We start from the raw sequence: 14,447 nt of genomic DNA, 5'->3' as shown, positions 1-14,447 counted from the left end.
TCAGACTCCACGTGCCCGTCAAAATCCCGCCGATCTCAGATGTGTTGCTGAGTTCTGAGTCCTGAATGGCGGAGACCACATCAGATTCTCCGCCGATCTCAGATAAGTTGCTGAGTCTTGAGACATGAATGGCGGAGACCACATCATATTCTGCGTGGATCTTACCGATGTTGCTGCGTCCTGAGTCCTGAATGGCGATGACCACATCAGCTTCTTCACAGATCTCCCAGATGTCGCTGAGTCCTGAATTGTGGAGACCACTACAGCTTTTCCGTGGCCCCGCAGATCTCACACATGTCTCTGAGTCCTGAGACATTGGCCTACGTAGTGCTGATTCAGTGGCACCATTTGTCGGCAGACTTCAATCTGTAAATACTCCTCACTATCCGAAGGAAGTGAGGTGCTGTGGTGGCTGCCACGAAGTTGGGGTCGCTGTAATTCAGGACTCAGGACACAGTTACACGTGTGGGATCGGCTTGTGTTAAAGAGGGTTAGTGGGACTAAGTCTCGCCGGCTTTGCATATCGAAATATGCCTCACTGATCGAAGGGAGTATGGTTCTGTGATCGCTGCCACAGACTTGGGGTCAGTTTGATTCAGGACTCAGGACACAGTTACACATGTGGGATCAGCTTGTGTTGAATAAATTTAGTTGCACCACGGGTCGCCGCCGTTGCATATGTCAATATGCCTCACTGATTGAAGAGAGTCTGCTGCTGTATTTGTCTCACGGAGTTGGGGTCACTGCTATTCAGGACTTAGGACACAGTTACACATGTGGGATCTGCTTGTGTTGAAGATGGTTAGTGGTACCATGTATCGCCGGTCTTCCACAGTGTAGGTCAGAGGTAGCTGTGAGCAAGGTCCCATAGCCAAGTGCATATGTTGATGGCCCCCCCGGACTGCATAGTACATGTTCAGTGGCATCACGTGTCGCTGGACTTCCATGTGCAAATATCCTTCACTGATTGAAGGGAGTCTGGTGTTGTGGCCGCTGCCACGAAGTCAGGGTTGCTGTCATTCAGGCTTCAGGAACCAGTTACACATGTGGGACCGGCTTGTGTTAAACAGGGTTAGTTGGCACTATGTGTCACTGGTCTTCCACAGTGTAGACCGGAGGCAGCGGTCAGCAAGGGCTCACAGGCAGGTGACGTTGACTTGAGCTGCACAATTGAGAGCATTTGGTCTTCTTAACCCATTATAGTCTCTTACACAATTTGCGTCGCTGCTAATCTTGAATTGTGAACCGTGTAAGCCCAGTGTAGGGCGCAGGCAGAGGTCAGGATGGGCGCACAGCCGTGTGACGTTGAGCTGCACAGTTAGTGGTACCTGGAGCACTCAGCATGTGCGTACCCTGCCATGATACGTGGTCCGGGCGGGCAGCACTGGGTTCACTGTCTTGGCATGATAAGGGCACGTGGAGATGACTTATGGTGCAGTGAGTTAGTAGAACCTGAATCACACAGTGTGTGCGCATCCTGCGATGATGCGTGGTCCCGGCGGGCTGTACTGGGAGCAACGTGTCTTGCGAACTGGCCTGCGTCATCTGCAATCGCCACTGCATCTGAATTGTGAGCCCTGCTGTCCGCATTGTAGTTCGAAGGCAGTAGTTTGCATGGACATCGATGAATGCTTTTTGTCAGTTCTTCTTGACAAAATCCGAGGACATAGAGTACAATTCTCTGTGCAATTAAAAAATCAAGGCTGAACTCAAATTGTGGACCCTGTTGTCCGCAGTGTAGATCGAAGGCAGTAGTCGGTACAGACATAAGTCAGCGGTGCTGTGCCGCTGGGTTCGCAGAGGGCCTGCGTGGAGGAGGCCCGCGGTCGTGGTGGCAGCCACCTGCCAGGGTGAGGGCAGCCGCTCTGTAGACTCATTTAAGCATGGGCGGAAAATCCATTACGCTCGCGGATTTTGCGGATTTTTGGGAAATTCGCAATCCGCGAGATTTGCAAATTTCCCGCAAAATCCGCAAATTTGCACGCAGCGGATTTTTTTTGCGGCTCGTGTCGTTGGTGATACAATTTTTGCGGCGCGCGGCGTTTATCATTGTTTGCCGAGTTGTTTTTCTCGATATTTTGCGAGTGCTGCGCCATTTTGGATCTTGCTGTGTGATCCCGCGGGAATTTGGCGAGCGTGATTACGTCATCGCGGCTTGCCAACTTGCACAGCGAGAGTTTGTCAACGCGAGTACGGCGAGATCACTTCTCGCGGTACTTCGCAATTGCGAGATTTGAGATGCAGCGAGCAGCAATAATCTCGCACACACGAAAATATAAAATTTGCAATTCTGCACAAGATATCCACCAGCAAGCAGCATAAACCTTCTTGAAATGATGATTTTTATCTGAATAACTCCTTAGGTTGACATTTGCCTGCACTTTTTTAGCAAGGAGTCCATTTTGGGGAGGGGGGGAGGGGGGTGGGAGGAAGGAAGTGCCCCACAGTCTTCAACTTCCTGTTCCTGTCCAGCAGGCTCCTCCCAGTGCTTTGTCCATCTCCTGGTCACTTTTCATTTGGATCTGGAGCTGGAAGGATTACTTTTTGTGGATGCTGCTGGATATTTGGATTTGAGGCCTTTTTGACTTTCTTTGGATCACTGTTGGATTAGAAATTTTACAAGTAAGTTTGTTTGGGGCATTACAGTTGCTGCAACTAAAATTTTGGAATTTTCAATTTTTGGGCTGTTTTGGGGCCTTTTGCCCAGGGGTACTCAGTGGTGGGTGGACTGAGTCTTTCTGTGGGTTGTCTTGAACTTAACCATCATGGAGGGCATGGATGGATTGAGATTGTGCTGATTTTTCAGTGATTTTCGTTTTTTGGGGCTGTACTTGTGGCCTTTTCACCAGGGGTATTTGAGTCTAGCATGGGCCTAGTCTTTCTGTGGGCTGTCCTGAACTTAAACATCATGGAGGGCATGGATGGAATGGGATTGTGCTGATTTTTCAGTGATTTTCGTTTTTTGGGGCTGTACTTGTGGCCTTTTCACCAGGGGTATTTGAGTCTAGCATGGGCCTAGTCTTTCTGTGGGCTGTCTTGAACTTAAACATCATGGAGGGCATGGATGGAATGGGATTGTGCTGATTTTGCAGTGTTTTTCGATTTTTGGGGGTGTTCATGGGGAGGGACAGGCCATGTGGCTGGTGGCCATTTTGAGTGCTGCTACAGGCACTGGCCATGTGCTGGGATGCAAGTGGCCATTTTGAATGCAGGCTTTGTTGTTAGGCCTGCAACCATTTTGCCTACTTTTCAACCTTTATGCCCAGGGGTAGTGAGTCTTGCATGGGCCTACTCTTTCTGTGGGTTGTCTTGAATTTAAACATCATGGAGGGCATGGATGGATTGGGATTGTGCTGATTTTTCAGTGTTTTTCGTTTTTTGGGGCTGTACTTGTGGCCTTTTCACCAGGGGTATTTGAGTCTAGCATGGGCCTAGTCTTTCTGTGGGCTGTCTTGAACTTAAACATCATGGAGGGCATGGATGGAATGGGATTGTGCTGATTTTGCAGTGTTTTTCGATTTTTGGGGGTGTTCATGGGGAGGGACAGGCCATGTGGCTGGTGGCCATTTTGAGTGCTGCTACAGGCACTGGCCATGTGCTGGGAGGCAAGTGGCCATTTTGAATGCAGGCTTTGTTGTTAGGCCTGCAACCATTTTGCCTACTTTTCAACCTTTATGCCCAGGGGTACTGAGTCTTGCATGGGCCTAGTCTTTCTGTGGGTTGTCTTGAATTTAAACATCATGGAGGGCATGGATGGATTGGGATTGTGCTGATTTTTCAGTGATTTTCGTTTTTTGGGGCTGTACTTGTGACCTTTTCACCAGAGGTTTTTGAGTCTAGCATGGGCCTAGTCTTTCTGTGGGCTGTCTTGAACTTAAACATCATGGAGGGCATGGATGGAATGAGATTGTGCTGATTTTTCAGTGATTTTCATTTTTTGGGGCTGTAATTGTGGCCTTTTCACCAGGGGTATTTGAGTCTAGCATGGGCCTAGTCTTTCTGTGGGCTGTCTTGAACTTAAACATCATGGAGGGCATGGATGGAATGGGATTGTGCTGATTTTGCAGTGTTTTTCGATTTTTGGGGGTGTTCATGGGGAGGGACAGGCCATGTGGCTGGTGGCCATTTTGAGTGCTGCTACAGGCACTGGCCATGTGCTGGGAGGCAAGTGGCCATTTTGAATGCAGGCTTTATTGTTAGGCCTGCAACCATTTTGCCTACTTTTCAACCTTTATGCCCAGGGGTAGGTAGTCTTGCATGGGCCTAGTCTTTCTGTGGGTTGTCTTGAATTTAAACATCATGGAGGGCATGGATGGATTGGGATTGTGCTGATTTTTCAGTGATTTTCGTTTTTTGGGGCTGTACTTGTGGCCTTTTCACCAGGGGTATTTGAGTCTAGCATGGGCCTAGTCTTTCTGTGGGCTGTCTTGAACTTAAACATCATGGAGGGCATGGATGGAATGGGATTGTACTGATTTTTCAGTGATTTTCGTTTTTTGGGGCTGTACTTGTGGCCTTTTCACCAGGGGTATTTGAGTCTAGCATGGGCCTAGTCTTTCTGTAGGTTGTCTTGAATTTAAACATCATGGAGGGCATGGATGGATTGGGATTGTGCTGATTTTTCAGTGATTTTCGTTTTTTGGGGCTGTACTTGTGGCCTTTTCACCAGGGGTATTTGAGTCTAGCATGGGCCTAGTCTTTCTGTGGGCTGTCTTGAACTTAAACATCATGGAGGGCGTGGATGGAATGGGATTGTGCTGATTTTTCTGTTTTTTTTCCGATTTTTTTGTGGTGTATAACTGAACTGATGTTCCTCTGTCTTCCATTGTTTTTAGGTGCACAAGACTCAAGAGAACCACCAGTGCCAGGAAGAAGTCCTGCAGCGGTGTGTGTGTGCAGCATAACGTCACGCGACGTCACGTCTGGCCTCAGACAACTCTACAATTCGTGCAACTGCGGCCTGCTGTCTGACCTGCTCTTAAGAAGATGGCCCCAAAAAAAGTTCTCCGTAGCTCCTCTAGCAAGAAAGTTGCTAGTAAGGAGCAGAAGAAGCAAGTTACCAAGGAGGCTGGTGTGCCAACCGCCACGTTTTTTGGGAGCAAAAAAAAAAGTACGCCTGCAGCAGCAGCAGGATCTGCTGGGGACCAAGCTGGGAGCAGCACCCCTGCTCCATTGGGTTCAGTGCCTCCACCACCACGCCAACTTAAGTCAAAGCCCTTGAGTGCTTCAGAGGCAGTCAGTGTACTTCTCCAATCACCATCGACCAGTGATGTTGGCTCATCGCAAGAAAGTAGCAGCAATGTCCCTGAATCAACACAGGTTGTTGTAACTCATCTGACAAGTGTTGAACAACCACAGCCGCAACAACAACACCATGTGCAAGTACACGCCCAAGTACATGTGGAAGGAGAGGCAGCAAAAGGAGATGCGCAAGCAGAGGTGCATGGAGGGTCACAAGTGCCCACAATAGTTGTACCTCCCGAAGTAGGGGCACATCAGGAAATCGACAATGAAGCCGAGGTATCATTGGAAGCCACTCCTCCTGATGATCATTCATTGTCTTCCACATCCCTAGCAAGGAAAAGATCAAGGGGGGTGTCTACATCTTCTTCAAGCCCACCTCCTTCTGATGATACGGATCAAGCTTGGGAACCACCACTGCGGTCTGAGAGTGAGGCACACCATGATCTGACAAAGGTACCTAAGCGTAAAAGGAAGGTCGTCGAAAAACTCATAGCTATGGAGTGTGATGAGGCTCAACAAGAAGTGACAGATACTGCTGGTGATGAAGCCTCTCACGATGACGACGAGCCAGTCATCACAAAGGTCACTGCAGCCCCAGCGGGCATGCAGCAAAGAGACATTTTGACCCTATCCCGAGAAGCTGCTGAGCGTGATGATGATGTCGACGAGGAGGCAATGGAAATGGAAACACAACAATCATTAGATTTGGAGTTAAGTAGTACACCAACACCTACCGCTTCCATATTTCTAACTCGCAAGAAGGGACCTACATCCACCTCGACCTCAATTCGTGGTGGTGAAAGTGCAAAACGTACTGAAGTTCGGCAATCCACATCCTCCACTTCATCTGGCATTAGCAGCAGGACCACCACCACCAGTATCGCCGCCTCCTCCGGCCCCCAAAGACATTTCAAGTCTGCAGTTTGGGACTTCTTTAGTGTTTGCCCAAAAAATGAAACCGTAGCCATTTGTAGCATGTGTAAGCTTCGAGTTAGTCGTGGTAAGTTGGGTTCCAACTATGGTACCGGAGGCCAGAGAGGTCATCTTGAAAGAAAGCACGCTGTCAAATGGTTTGTGCACCTACAGGCGATCAAGGAAGCCCGAATTGCACGTAATGCTGTTTCACCTGATGATGACGAGGAGGAAGAAGACGTGTCAAACCCTTCACTTACACCCAGTACCCCTGTCAGCAGCACACCCCATGTGAGCCACACTAAGAGTGTGGGAGAGAGTGATACACCATTGCGAAAAAGTTCATCAGCGAGCGTAACTGGGTCGAAGATATCATCATCATCCCATAAATCTTTGGTCCAGGGCAACATTAAAAAGATGTTGTTTACAGAAGCGCAATATGAACGCAACCACCCACTGACGCGTCTGTATAACACTAAGCTGGCTAAAATGCTTGCTCTGGACCTTCTCCCTTTTTCTTTTGTAGAAGGGGTTGGTTTTCTAGAATTAGTGGCAGCGCTCTGCCCTAAATGGAAGGTTCCTAGCCGGTTCTATTTTGCCCGAGTTGCGGTTCCAGCACTACATGAAGATGTTCTGAAGGTGATTGGGTCAGCTTTGCAGAAGAGTGCTGTTCACACTATACATATGACAACAGACATGTGGACCAGTGGCGCAGGCGCTGATTACATGTGCATCACTGCACACTGGGTCTCTTTTTCAGGGGCTAAAGCAAAGCTAAACACAGGTGTTGACACGGACATTGTTTTTAAAGCTGCTCGGAAACATGCAACACTAGCCATGTTTGGTTTGGAGAAACGTCACACAGCAGAAAACATTTTGGATGTCTTTAACACAAAGGTCCTTAACTGGCTGTCCCCACTAAAACGCCAGGTTGGTTATGTTTCCACGGACAATGGCGCCAATATAGTTAAGGCCATGAGGGACGGTAACTATTTCAGAGTGCCGTGTTTGGCGCACTGTATAAACCTGGTTGTCCAAAAATTCTTGGGTAATAAAGGCAGTGCAGCGTACAGCATATTGGACACCTGCCGAAAAATGTGTAAGCATTTCAGCCATTCTTTTAAGTCCCGGAAGCAGCTGAGGAGCCTGCTATATCAACGTGAAATGCCAGTGAAAGCACTCATCCAGGAGGTGGTAACACGTTGGAACTCAACCTTCTACATGCTTGAGCGTCTGTATGAGCAGTATACAAAACTCGATCAATATTTCCTTACAGAGGGTACAGAGGAGCTGAGGATGGGTGCGGCGTAATGGAACATAGTTCAAAGCCTGACACGCATGCTTCGTCCTTTTGAGTTCTTCACGCGTGCAGTCAGCAAGGAGGACTGTAATTTGGGAAAAGCTATCCCATTGTTGTACATGCTGGAGGACCAACTGAAGGAGGTGTGTTCTGTGTTTGAAAAAGATGTAAAAAACCAAGACTCTTTTCTTCTGGCTGAGAAATTATTAGAGCTCCTACAAGGTGATGAACGTCTTAAAAAGATTCACTCAGAAGAGCATTACATTTGTGCTACTATTCTGGATCCACGCTACAAAAAGGCGCTGGCAGGCCAAGCATTCTTTCCTTTTGATGATGAACATGTTCCAAAGTACAAACATTGGCTAGCCTTGTCAGCCAAGAGGTTTGAAAGAGAACGGCTGGAAATTGAAGGAAATGGCAGTACATCAGCAGGCCATCCCCAGTCAAAACAATCCACTTCTGCACCTGTGGCTGTGGCACAAGTGACCTCTCAGCCGTTAAAGACACCGGCAACCGGATCATCTGCACCAGACACAACAGAAACATTGGAGGCTGAAGAGGATTGGCTAGCTCTGCGTGGGTTTGGTTCTCAAAAGGTCAGAGGCACAGCAAGAGCTAAGCAAAGTGGAGGAACCTTGGATGAGGACCTTGAGTCGATGGTGAAGGACTATCTGAATGACTCAACAGAGGTGTATGTTAATTCTGACCCATTGGCGTATTGGCATGGGAAAAAAGAATTGTGGCCACAGCTCACCAACCTGGCTTTAAACTACTTGTCTTGCCCACTCGCAAGTGTGTCTTCTGAACGGGTTTTCAGTGCTGCTGGTGGCATTGTAACTCCCAAACGGAGCCGCCTCTCGCCCAAAAATGTGGAGAGGTTAACAATGATCAAGATGAATCAGCACCTCATACCACCAGATTTCAGAGTACGAGAAAGCGCGCCGGATGAAGACGAGGTGGCCAGCAACATAGATGAGGGAATTTCTACTCTGTCAGGTGACACTGAGCTCACCCTGCCTGAATTCGCAGAGTATGATGACGAAGCCTTATTCTCATTCCTGGACCGTGATACCGAGCCCTGAAAATGAGACAACGAATCAATAACTTTCTTTTTCGTCCTTATTCAGTTTTATTCCTGTGTGTCTGTCTTTCTTTGTTGTGCACAGTTAATATATTTCAAACTTTAATCAGATAATCACAAAAACAAGCCCATCAGCAGAAATGTCTTCACTGGTTTGCTAATTGATTTGAAGTTGCCGCAGTCTGCATTCCTCAGGTTCACAAGTTCAGAAGAACATGCTCCTCTATCCTCCTCCTCCAGACTCCTATTTCCATCAAACCAGAGGGCTGGTTTACGCCCAATGAAGAAAGACTCAGCACTTGTGGGGGTGTTGTTCTACCTCTTTGCAGGTGAGTTGACGGCTCTGGGACCATTTTTGGGAAGCTCTAATACCGGATAAAAGAGGTTTGGACCAAATCCGAAGCGCAAATTTTTTAGTGTTTTTGCTGACTTGCTTGCCTTTGAGGTGCTCTTAGGGGGTGTTCCGTCTGTTTGTGGGTGAGTTTTGGGGTCTGGGAGCACTGCTGGGACACTCTAATCTTGATTGCATTTGCTTTTCAGGAAATCCGTGGTGGCAACCCCGACTTATGGCCTAGCTACGCAGCGCGTTTGGACCGAAGGCCGAGAAATATTGCAAGTATGAGATTTTGCTTTTGGCCTGTTTGGGGGTGTTATGCTTCTTGGCGGGTGGGTGGCGGGTCTTGGGGCATTCCTGGGAAGGTCTAATACCGGGTAGAAGTGGTTGGGACAAAATCCAGGCCGATTTTTTTTTGCTATTTCTGACATTTTGCTCAATGTAGCGTTTTCGGGGGCCTGTTTGGGGGGCTTCCTGGTGTTTGTGGGTGGGTTTCGGGGTCTGGGCGCACTGCTGGCTATATATACTTTACTTTGCAAGAGGTTTGAAGCAAATCCATGGTGGCAGAGGGGAGTTAGGGCCTAGCTGCAGAGCGCGCGCGGAGTGATTTGGGAAATTTGGGAAAAACTGACCCCATTTTTGTACTTTTGCTCTTTGGCTGTTTGGGGGTCTTCTACTCGTTTTCTCCTGGGTTGACGGCTCTGGGGTTATTGCTGGGAAGCTCTAATACCGGATAAAAGTGGTTTGGACCAAATCCCAGGCGGAAATTTTTTTGTGTTTTTGATGACTTGCTTGCCTTTGAGGTGCTTTTAGGGGGGGTTCCGTCTGTTTGTGGGTGAGTTTCGTGGTCTGGGAGCACTGCTGGAACACTCTAATCTTGATTGCATTTGCTTTTCAGGAAATCCGTGGTGGCAACCCCGACTTATGGCCAAGCTACGCAGCGTGTTTGGACCGAAGGCCGAGAAATATTGCAAGTATGAGATTTTGCTTTTGGCCTGTTTGGGGGTGTTATGCTTTTTGGCGGGTGGGTTGGCGGGTCTTGGGGCATTCCTGGGAAGGTCTAATACCGGGCAGAAGTGGTTGGGACAAAATCCTCGCGGAAAAGCCTTTTGGCACTTTTTGTAACTTAGGGTTCGTTAGGGTTAGCCCTAGCAGCAGGATTGCATGTGTTTCGGGGTGTTCTAGATTTTTGCAACTGAGTTCTCGGGTCTTAGAGCACTCGTGAGAATGTGTAATTTTGGTTGCAAGTCATTTGAAGAAAATCCATGGTGGGAAAGGGGGGATTTGGCATAGTTAAAGAAAGCCTTTGCCACTATTCTTAACTTAGGGTTCGTTAGGGTTAGCAGTATTTCTATTGCATGTGTTTGAGTGGGGGGGATTTCGAGTCTTGGAGCGATGCTGGCTATGGATACTTTTGCTTGGTTGCTTGCAAGTGGTTTGAATGCAATCCACGGTGGGTAAGGGGTAATTAGTAAGGGGGTACTTCGGCCTACTTTTACTTTCAAAGTAAGTTTTGTCACCAGTTTTCTGCTAGGCCTCATTTTTTGAGATTTGATTGGGGGTCTTCTACATTTTTGCGACTGGCTTTAGTAAGGGTCTGGGTGGGAGCACTGCTAGGAAGATCTAATTTTGTTCCAAAACACAGTTTACAGTACACCTAGCTTGAGGGGAAAGATCCGCTACATTAATTTGCCCCTACTTATTTATCCTTCAAAAGGTGACTCAGACAGAGTACGCACTTTCAAAAATATTGTACTGTCTACTAGGAAAATCAAATTGTGACTTTTTGCACTCCACAGCCTACATACCTTATATTTATTTATCAGTGGTGTTGTAATATTATATCACTTCCTGTTTTTTGTTGAATAATTACAGGCCGGGTTTCAGTCTCTGCAATGGGGAAAAAAGGATGGAGTCAGGCTTCACATAAGCGAGCCACAATTCAGCATCAGGCAGGCAGTGGACAGGGTGTCTTCTGGTGACCAACATCGATGGACGAAGCGTCGGCTGCAATGGAGGAGTGCCGCTAATAAGAGGATTTTTTTTCTGCAGGCAACTTACTTACCACTTCCAACAGGACAACTACAACAACATAGATACAGTATCCCTTGCCTTTTTCTCTGACTGTGACTGCATTTCTTGGATCTCTCTCTGCTTCTAAATTGATCCCTTAACACATCACTTAGTCCACTCCACTATCACATCTGCACCACACATAGTCATTTGTAAGTGCTCCTACGTAATTCGCAAGTCGCAGCACTTTCAAAGATTGATGGATAGGTTTGTACCCAAAGAATTGTTTATGTTCAATTGTTTGTCTATGCTGTGCTTTTTTTACAGGGTGTCTTCTGGTGACCAACATCGATGGACGAAGCGTCGGCTGCAATGGAGAAGTGCCGCTAATAAGAGGATTTTTTTTCTGCAGGCAACTTACTTACCACTTCCAACCGGACAACTACAACAACATAGACATAGATACAGTATCCCTTGCCTTTTTCTCTGACTGTGACTGCATTTCTTGGATCTCTCTCTGCTTCTAAATTGATCCCTTAACACATCACTTAGTCCACTCCACTATCACATCTGCACCACACATAGTCATTTGTAAGTGCTCCTACGTAATTCGCAAGTCGCAGCACGCCCCAGCCCGTAGAGGACTGGGATGGCCCCAATGATGAAGCATGTCACCAAGGGGCAACCCTGGTGAGTGAGGGGACACCTAGAAAAAAAGCAAGTTCTCCTTTTCTATCTACTATACCTTCCAGACCAACCCCATTGAGTGTTGTGAATGGATTTAGAGTGACCAGCAAGGCTCTCAGGTATCTGGCTACAGAGACCTTATGTTGAATATAGTTATCAATATTTCCACCCACGCCCTGTACTGTCACATTCTTTCTTCCACAGTTGTCGAAAGTACTACTTACTTTTCACTGACATGCATGCAGTAGTGCATGCACTTTCAAAGATTGATGGATAGGTTTGTACCCAAAGATTTGTTTATGTTCACAATTGTTTGTCCATACTGTGCTATTTTTTCTTGTCTCCCAAAACCTTTCCCAAAAACCCCCATACCCATCCATTTTTCAAACCCTAACCCTCTTCCCCCGGGCTGTGTGGTTTTGATTGATGTGTGACTAAATTACAGCAATAAATCCACATACTTGCTGGGGAGTATAAGGTGATAGCAACAGGCTGGTGAAGAAATCCGAGGATATATTCTTACTCTGCTTGACAAAGACCCATGGCTAATGTCAAAGAACTTCAACCGAATTAGTAGTTATACTTTACCATTTGTTAGGCTACAATGTGGCACTGTTCTAGTGTACTTCTGTCACCTGCTATATTCTCTATTGTACCGTTGAATTGCTCAGGAGGACAAACCAGATTTAATTTTCTTTTTTTTCATAGGCATGCAACTGCCACTGTGTCACACCACTAGTACCACCGCTATGAGGAAATTTTATCCGACCAAGATTGCCAACCTTATTCGCTGTTTCCCGTGGAGCCAGCCCTGGGTCTAGCCCTACTTTCAAACACAAATTACAGGTAAGATAAGCGTTTGGTGGTTTGGGGGTATAATGGAGTATTAGTAGGAGAGACGAGAGACTGACGGTAGTACTACTAAAGTCCTAGGACTCTTGGATTCACTTCACTTACTCTGTGAGAGGCACTTAGTGTTGAAAACATTTGGGCATTTACACTTAAAGGAAGAAAATGGAACTAAACATTCAGGAAAACAAAGTCACTGTTAAACCCCCACCCACCAGGCAAGCAGTAAAAAACGGGTATGCTCAGATAAAGTTTGAAAAAGTATATTTATATCCCTAACAAAATAATCTCCCGCAAGACCCTCCCTAACCCCAACGATTGTCCTTCAAAAGTCCCCAAAAACCCAACTCCCAATTCCCACCCCCCAAAAGTCTCTAAAAAAGGGGCAAGGGACACTATGGGTGGATGCTGTCTACTTTTTGGGCCAGGGCATCATGCTCCTGGCGGAGCAAGGCGTGCTCTACGCGGAGCCCCTCCAACACGTTTGAAAAGTGGTGGAGCTCCTGCTGGAGGCGGGACACCATCAGGGTACTGCGGCGCAGGCGTGCCTTCACTGCCTTGCAGGTGCAACGGCTGTGAGAGGAAGCTGTTGTCCTTGCTACTCGGCGGTGGCGTTTGGCTTTGGCAGCCCGGCTCAGTCTGGGTGGACCACTGTGCTGGGTGGCAGCCCGTGGGGGCACGGAGGCCGATGCAGACGACGTTGTTGTTGTGGTCGACTGCACACTTTCTTTGTCCTCCAGGGCCACCAGCTGCCGATATTCAGCCACAGTGGCATCGATCCTCCATTGCCAGGCCGCTCTAGCCAGCTCCTTCCTCCTTGTTCGTTTGGAAGGAGAATCTATATGAAGAAAGAAAGACATAGTCTGTAACCAATGCTCTTTAAGATTAACTCAATCATTCAGCAGAAATTTGTGTTGCAGTACAACTAGCAACTTGCAAGCGCATTACATAACTATTGAGGCCAGTATCTATCTAACCTCACACTTCTTCATCCTTGCTCTAACATTAGTGGGAGTTTAAGGAACAAATTCTACGAGCACTATGGACTTCCATTGGAGTCGACTATGAAAGTACACCAGTCTTTTTCTTCTTCTTGTCTCTTGTTTAGGAAAATTGGTACGTTATCTTCTGCAAGCCGGCATAATGCCAGCGCAGTAAACTTGCACCCGAGAAAAAGAGACGCACGCCATGATGAGTGACCTAGACTTGCGTTGCGTTACTGTACCCGTCCAGTACATGCAGGTGGTGAAGCTCTTAATTTTCTATTACAGGTGGCACTGAGAATACTCTGTTACAACTCAAGGGCTACTGCTTAATTAATTTAACTTTCACCCTACAGTGGAAATGAGTACTAGAAATGGAAAATTGAAGAAGATAAATAATATGATTATCTATCACTTCACATGGGATGTTTTTGCTTATATATGGGATGACTTTAGGTGCTTTGCTTTTTATTGAGTGACCAGTGATACATCCACACATGAATGACTGAGTACTACTAAACTTATTAAGAGAGGTAGGGAGTGGCCACCGTAATAACCGGATCTATGCTGTGCTTGCAATACAAACTACTGCTACTATTGATGGTAGTATTTGGACAAAATTAAAACTTCTTTTCCTTGCCTTTCCTACACTGGAACGGACGTGCGGGTGCAGTGTTACATGCTCTTCAAAGTTACACTTAGTTCATCCACTGACCGTCTACTCTCTCTAGATCATGGGTACTCACAAACTTTCTCTCAGGGGCTAAATTTACAGTGTAGTTTGTGGCCGAGGGCTGCACTGGTGGGTGCGGAGTCAGAGGGGGCGGGGCTAAAGCAAAACGAAAACTTGTGACCATGAGGTTGCACACAGGTCCCTGCAGCAGATGCCTTCATCCACTGAGCCACCTGACCCAGCATTTACATACATCTCTCTCAATCATGCTCTCCCTCCTGCCCTCCCTCTCCATCTCTCTCTCCCTCCTGCCCTCCCTCTCCCTCCCCCTCTGTCATCTCACTGTGTGTGTGTCTGTCTGTGTCAGCCTT

Source organism: Lissotriton vulgaris, chromosome 4_1 (genome assembly GCF_964263255.1).
Source record: "Lissotriton vulgaris chromosome 4_1, aLisVul1.2, whole genome shotgun sequence".
Taxonomy (NCBI): domain Eukaryota; kingdom Metazoa; phylum Chordata; class Amphibia; order Caudata; family Salamandridae; genus Lissotriton; species Lissotriton vulgaris.
Note: the sequence above shows the minus strand (reverse complement) of the source record.